A 7,042-nucleotide genomic window follows, 5' to 3' on the forward strand; every position below is an offset into this window, starting at 1 on the left:
AAAGCGTTGTTATGCCTCGTAAACGTGGCTCGAGTAGCGTCTCAAAATTCCGACAGAGCACTACGATCACGCAGCACCTTCTGAAGAAAATGTTAAAAAAAAACTCAATACTGATATGCGTAAAAAGGATCTGACCAATTCCTGCAGACGCGAAATCAATCCCTGGACGAAGGTGTCGTAGTAATCGCTGAATAGAGGCAAATAGTGTTTCGACGAGCTGACCCCAAAATTGCCCAAGAACAGAAGCTGAGGTTTCTGAAGCGGGGCGTTATACAAGAAATCGTCGTTTGCCTTGTTTGCACCCCCGCCCCCCTAAAAAAACTGTCGCTTACTTCATGGCTGAGGTTTCCTATTCGAGAGTACCTCGGACATGAGTTTGAGAAAGTACAATAGACCTCAATGCGTTGTTAACAATCTCCTTTAACGTCCCCATATTCGAGGCGGTAGACTAACGAAAAACAATCCGTCCTTCATGCACGAAGAACTCAGTAGACATTTCTCTAAAACGCCGCTACCCCAATTCTCCTCCCTGACAGACGTGACACACGTAATACAGGCAGAGGGAACTTCTACGCTGTCGGAAGTATCTCTTGAGCCACAATCAAAGGGCTGCCTGAAGCTGTACGCAGACGCCGCGCTGCTCCAAGCCGCCGTGAAGAGGCCCCAGCCGTACCTCCATCCACTCTTGCCCGCCCAACCCTGTGTAGCCGAAACCTAGGTGCTGAGGACGACGGCGTGTGGCGGACCCCCTATAATCGTCCACTGTGCTACCACTTCAGAGGGTCCAACCACAACCATCGTCGCTATCCGTACAATAGACTCACACTGCGTGGTTTCTCTGTAGACGCACCTCATCCTCTACCTAGACTACGACCCCGTGAGATCGACGAGTATGTCAGACCAGCCATAGCCAAGCCCGCTTCAACCGTTCGCCTCCGCCCTACCTCTACCAATCCCCGAGCCGCAGTAGCTATGCTGACTTCGCACGCAGAAGGCTCCCTAGCCCACGCCGCAGTAACTAAAAGCAGTGTGTTCTGGAGGGGAAGTTACATAACCGCAGGATAAAGAAAACCCTCCAGCGACGCAACGATTCACGGAAGACAGCGATTCACTACTTGCCTTATGCCCGATCACCCGATGTAACCCTGACGGGGCTGTCGGACATCCAGTTTTTCATCGACTACGTTGATGTAATTTCTTTCATTGGCAGCGATGTCGACTACTCCGTAATGAGCGGACCATTTTCGTCTAAGCTGAAGAAATTTAAGACCAAAGGGCCGATCCGGACATACACACACCACGAGGCGATCTTGTACACCAAGTGGAAAGTGCACATGGCGCGTCACCATAGACGGTGGAACGTAATCTGCTGCGTTCGTTTTTTTTTTCGTAATGGCTCCGCGATAAAATTCATAGAATGAAGTCTTTCATAGAACACACTGCAATAGGTGATCTGCAGATTAAGTCAATAAGTTTTTCTTCGATCACTCCGTGACGCCGGAACCGAACCTCGAGCACCGTGATGCTGTAAGGATCGCGTGATGATCATCTCACCCTGCCAAATCGCGCAAGCTTGTTGGTCACAAGATATACTTAAGATGCCACCTTTAACAGACCATATTTTCACGAGGCCAAGGGTGACACAGTTGGCTTGAAGGAAAAACAAGTTTATTTTAGCGAACTTGTGCTTCCCTAACTGAAGGAGTGCGAAGGTGGCGAAGCAGCAGTTAGCTAAGCGACGTGCGCAGGTGAGTGACACGGAATCGAATACCGCGGCGTCTGCTCTGTGGTTCATTTATCTTTGGGAGCGAGTGCTTCTAGAACCGTCAAATTTGAGCGGGAAAACGGTAAGTCTAAGAATATAGCAGACTGAATACGTTAGCTTGAAATGCTGCCTCTATACAACAGATAATACATGCGGCATAAAAATAAGGACTAGAAAATGCGCTTCACTGTGCATGCAGATAATCCATACCGGCATATCTGCGTGGTAAAAAGGAAACAAATCAACAAGGTTCCCTACCACTAGAAATTTCTCACGACAGTTTCCATAAAAGCTGTTAGGCTTAACATTGGGTGTATAATAGTATGTCCCAACCACCCCTAACACAATAGAACCTCATCAAACCTAGCATACCCTAACCGAATGCGTCAGAACCAACCCGAATTCAGGCAAGCTTCAGCAAACCCAGTCTTGACCAGCAGGACGACACAGAACATAACCTATACTTTGCTAATTCAACTCGTTAAAGAAGGTCTGCGCGTCGATCTCTGGATATAGTAAAAATCATGGTAAGAAATATTACCAAAATCATGATGACCGAAGACATATGAAAACAAAAAAACATCGCATCGTCGGATTCGAACCCGTGCTCACTGGTTTAATACCAGGTACTACTCCACAGCACAACTGTGGCAGCAGCCAACGCGGCTTATATAAATAATAATCGCGTGGAATGTCCGCGTAGCGTGCTTAGCTAATGAGGTCGATGGGCGTAAGCACATTTTGCGGTAATTTTTATGGTCGCATTTCAATATAGAGACACTATCAATATAGAAACCCGGCGCATGGTTCGCAGCATTACCACCTCTAAGAGGGCATGGTCTTGATGCTAAAATAAACGACCGTCCAAACAAAAATCAGTCATCTTGCCTAGTAAGGTTTTAGGCTAACCAGGTGGCCGACTTCGGGCTCGAGCGCCGTTATGATGTTCCAGAAGCACCGTGGAGGATCACCTTAAGTCTAACTTGACCAAAGTGTCATAGAATCCCGTGGGGTCCCGAATACGTTCCCGACGCTTCTCACTCAGTCCGCCTGGTAGGATGGAAGCCCAAACACAAAAACGGTCGCCTGGGTTGTACTCAACTTCTTGGCATCGGAGGTTGTAGCATCCGGCATACACAAGCGGCTGGTTCATTGTAGAACCTGGAGCGAACTTACGGGTCTCCTCCACACGCTAAAGATATCTTCGGACGTCGGCTGTAAGGTCACCGTGTACTGCATGCGGACTCATGGCGGCAATCATCGTTGTCGGGACTCCTCCGTAGGCAAGCGCAAACGGTGTCATCTGCGTGGTCTACTGGATAGCCGCGTTGTACGCAAACAGCACGCAGGGGAGCACATTGTCCCAAGTAAAATGTTTAACGTCGCTGTACATTGACAGCATAGTCGCGATTGTCTTGTTCAGACGTTTCGTCAGCCCGTTCGTTTGGTGAGGGTACGACGTGGTGCCGGGGTGATCGGTATGGCTGCACCCTAAGATTTTTTACATAAGCTCCGAAGCAAAAAAAAAAAACATTACACAATCGGTAAAAACGACTTCACGGGCTGCAGATCGTAGCCCAACTTGGTTGATAAATAACTTCCCGATTGCTTCATCTGTGAAGGTTTGTGAAGGCTTCTGCGTTGCGTGTCCTGTAGTGCGTTTTTACGAATATTTACTTGTCCTCGAGCGGGCCCAGAAGGTCTATTGTAATCGGTTAGAAGGGCCTCGATGGAATGACAATCGCTACAGAAGTCGGGCGGATCTCGTAAGCAGCGTTTTCGCCGCTCGAAATCATGGTACCCTTGTAGTGGGGCAGAACAGTTGTAAGGCGGGGCTTGGTTTTTCTAATTGTGCGTGCTGCGCCCATATGTCCTTAAGACGTGTGATCTGGGCACGCTATAAAAATTTTGTCATGAAAGTCTGCGGTGATGAAAATGGGAAAATGTGTTTTCAAAAGACACGAGTTTTTAAGGCTGAATGCTCGTAACTTGCGTTTGACGGACCTATGGCCAGCGACAGTACATCCTTGGAGGTTATCGATCACGATTGCTACTTGGCGTCTTCGTCACGACTCCGAAAGATGTGCTGTCTTCATCGCAGTCTTGTGGTGGTGGATTGACAGAGCGCGAGGCAGGCATTCGGCGTTGGAGTGTTTCTTGCAGGGTCCATCGACGATTGTAAAGTCGAATTCTTGTAGGCGCAAGCTTCGCCTCCGAAAGATGCCTCTGTGATGCTTCAAATTGGCGAGTCAAAACAGCGGATTTGGGTAAATCACAACGTTAAATGGTCTAGCAAACACGTATGGCTGAAATTTTGAAATGGCCCGTATAAAAGCCAGGTACTCCTTATCAGAGGCTGAGTAGTTTTTCTCTTCTATTATCCGAACATGGCTGGCATACCGGGTTACGTTTTGTAAAACGCTTTGCTGACAGTTTTTTCTAACCCCAGACGACGAAAACGGCACCCAAGCCTATATCAGGGGCGTCTATGAGAATTTATGTTTCGGCGTCTAGGTCGAAATGAGAGGGCAGTGAGCTTTGCAGCTGTTGTTTCAGCATGTAGAATGCTTCCTCTTGGGTGTTTTCTCAACTGAAAGCAATGTCCAGTGCGTCTTTTGTCCAGTGCGTTGGTGGCTGTGCAATGCGTACGACGTTTTCGACTAAGCACAGGTACTACTTGCACAGTTCGAGAAATCGAAGGACGGCCTTCTGGTCTCTCGGTATTGGGAGGTTCGCTATGGCAGTTGTTTTCGCCGGGTCAACAGGACTGCCGTGGCGTTGACAATGTGTCTCAAGAACTTGCGTTCCTCTCAGGCGAAGCGCCACTTTTCAGGCTTCAACGCTAACCCTGACGTACGAGTAGCCTCGACCATACCCGCCAACCTTGCAAGGTCTTACTGGAACGTCCTGGCGCATTCCACACCACCATCAAGGTATACAAGGCAGGTGTGCCACTTCAGGCCAGCTTGCACAGTGTACATGACTCGTTTAAATGTCCCTGCCACCATGGAGAGGCAAAATGAAATCAACTAGAACACGCATAGTCCATCCGGGGTTATGAAGGCAGTCTTCTCTCGGTCTCGGCCGTCACCTTGAATGTGCAAGTTGACGTTCTTCAACTCCATCAATTAGAAGTACTTCCCATTGCAGAGGTGGTCGAGGTCATCGTCGATTGGTGGCGGGGGGTACACGTCCTTTTTAACGCGAAAGTGTTTCATGCCTGCCCGCCTTCACAAATATTTCGGTGAAGTGATATCCGTCAAGGAAGTGACGTCGCTAGAATAAGTGCCATTGACCCGGCGGCACCCGGTTTCGATCCCACGACTATCTGGCCGTAACGGGCGGTACGTGGCACTCTTCCCACTGCGCTACGAACAGAGACGTGAGCAAATGTTATGAACGTGCCTTATGTTTATCCCTATGAGTCATTGAGTTGGTGCTTCCCATCTAGAAGAGGCGAAGTGAAGTAGCGCATCATGACGCTAATGAGCGCCCAGAGCTTGCGCAACAATGCCGGCGCCTTGGTGTACTGGGGAGGTGCGGGAATTGAGGCACCGCCCCTTGATTTTGTTTCTTGCGCGTCGGTGTCAATTTGTCTGGAGGGGTCAGGCTCATGAACCCTTCGCACAAGAAGGAAATACCTTTATCGTTTTAACGTCTCCTGGGAAAGCCCCTTTCGCTTCCGTTTTACCCGATTCTTATGGAAGAGCGATCAACGACATTTGTTGGTGATTTTTCTACCAGTAGTCGACGCAGAACCTTAATGTGCCATTTTTTTCTTCACGAATACGATGAACGCTGCCCATAAGCTTTTCGTTGTCTCTATAATGTCTTCGCTGAGCATGTCCTCGACTTCTTTCTGGATCATTTCTCTCTCATGTGAATAGACGTGGTACTGTGACTTTGCGGGTTGGGCGGGCTCCATCTTCGGTTATTTTTAGGTGCTTCGCTGGAGGTGTCTTACGTATCTTTGAGTTCGACAAAAAACACTCGCTGTAGCGGACCAGCAACGCCAAATATTTGTCCTGTTATCCTTGCAGTAGCGCCGGGTAAACGTCGAAGGGTCGGGGATGCTTAAAGGCGTTTTCAGGTGCCCGTCCAATGTGGGTGAGCGCAATCACATCACCTGGTTCGTACGTGTCTTCGAGGAACACAATTGCAGCGCCCATGTTTAAATGCTGGTACGGCTGGGTAAAATTAGGTACCAGAATGTGGGATTTGCTATGCCTAAAGTGCGTAATAACCCTTGTGACGAAGACACCAAAGACTAGAAGCAAACTTTGGTCACTCTACAATAGCGACTGCAGAAAAGACGGCATCCTCACAGTAGATGGTGATCATTATGATTCCGCGGGATGGCCGGGTGACATAATCATCGTTGATCCTCACACCTGCGCGGTGTTCGGTGTTCGATTTCGGCGTCATGAAGTAATAAGAGAAAAAGTCATCGACTTTTCCTGCAGAACCGTTATTTCGCCGTTGTCCGTCAAAAAGATCATTCTGAAAATTACTTTGTTCAAAAAGTTAGGTTAAAGAACAAACGTAGCAGGCTTCGTGGTGCCATCTATGGTGACGAGAGATCTGCGAGTTCCACTTTACGTTACAAGCTGTCCTCCTGCTGTGTGTATGTGCGGACCATTCAAAGTGGTCCTTAGGTTTTTCAGCGTAGACGCGAATGATCAGCTCCTTACAGCGTAGTCGGGTCCGGTGTCTATGACGGCGACTACTTGAACGCCATCGATGAACAACTAGACGTCAGGCGCCGCCTTCCTCGAGATCCGGATGCGTCGGGGCGTTGTTTGCCGGCTTGTCCGTTTCTACTATCGGATAATGTGGGTCGTAGTGGTCATCGTCGCTTCAACAGTAGGCTCGGTGATGTCCGGTACGCGTCGCACCGTGTGGCTGTCGTCGTTTTCGCGAGTCACATCTGGGTTAGATCGTGTCGTCGGGCCCACAGCATGTCGTGAATCACGGTGCTGAGTCCGTCCTTGTGCCATTGGAAGGTTATTGTTCTTCCGCCGTTCGTGAAACTTAGTCTTCAGACATTACTCCTTTTAGTTTCCCCTGCGTGGGCGGTGTTCTTCCACGCCGCGAAGCCAGAATCGCTACGAAGGCTCGGCGGTTGGTAGGGGTAGGGCGAACGGTAGAAACAGGTTGAGACACAGCTGGTTTTAAATAGGTAGCCATCGACCTCCCGGGGTCGTTGGCCAGGGAGACGACGTGGCCGTCCACAGAGCACCCTTGCAAACTGAGATTCTTTTACGCGTAGCGACTGTA

This window comes from Haemaphysalis longicornis, unplaced genomic scaffold (genome assembly GCF_048455015.1).
Source record: "Haemaphysalis longicornis isolate Haplotype H1 unplaced genomic scaffold, Haemaphysalis longicornis Haplotype H1 scaffold_6, whole genome shotgun sequence".
NCBI classification, from domain to species: domain Eukaryota; kingdom Metazoa; phylum Arthropoda; class Arachnida; order Ixodida; family Ixodidae; genus Haemaphysalis; species Haemaphysalis longicornis.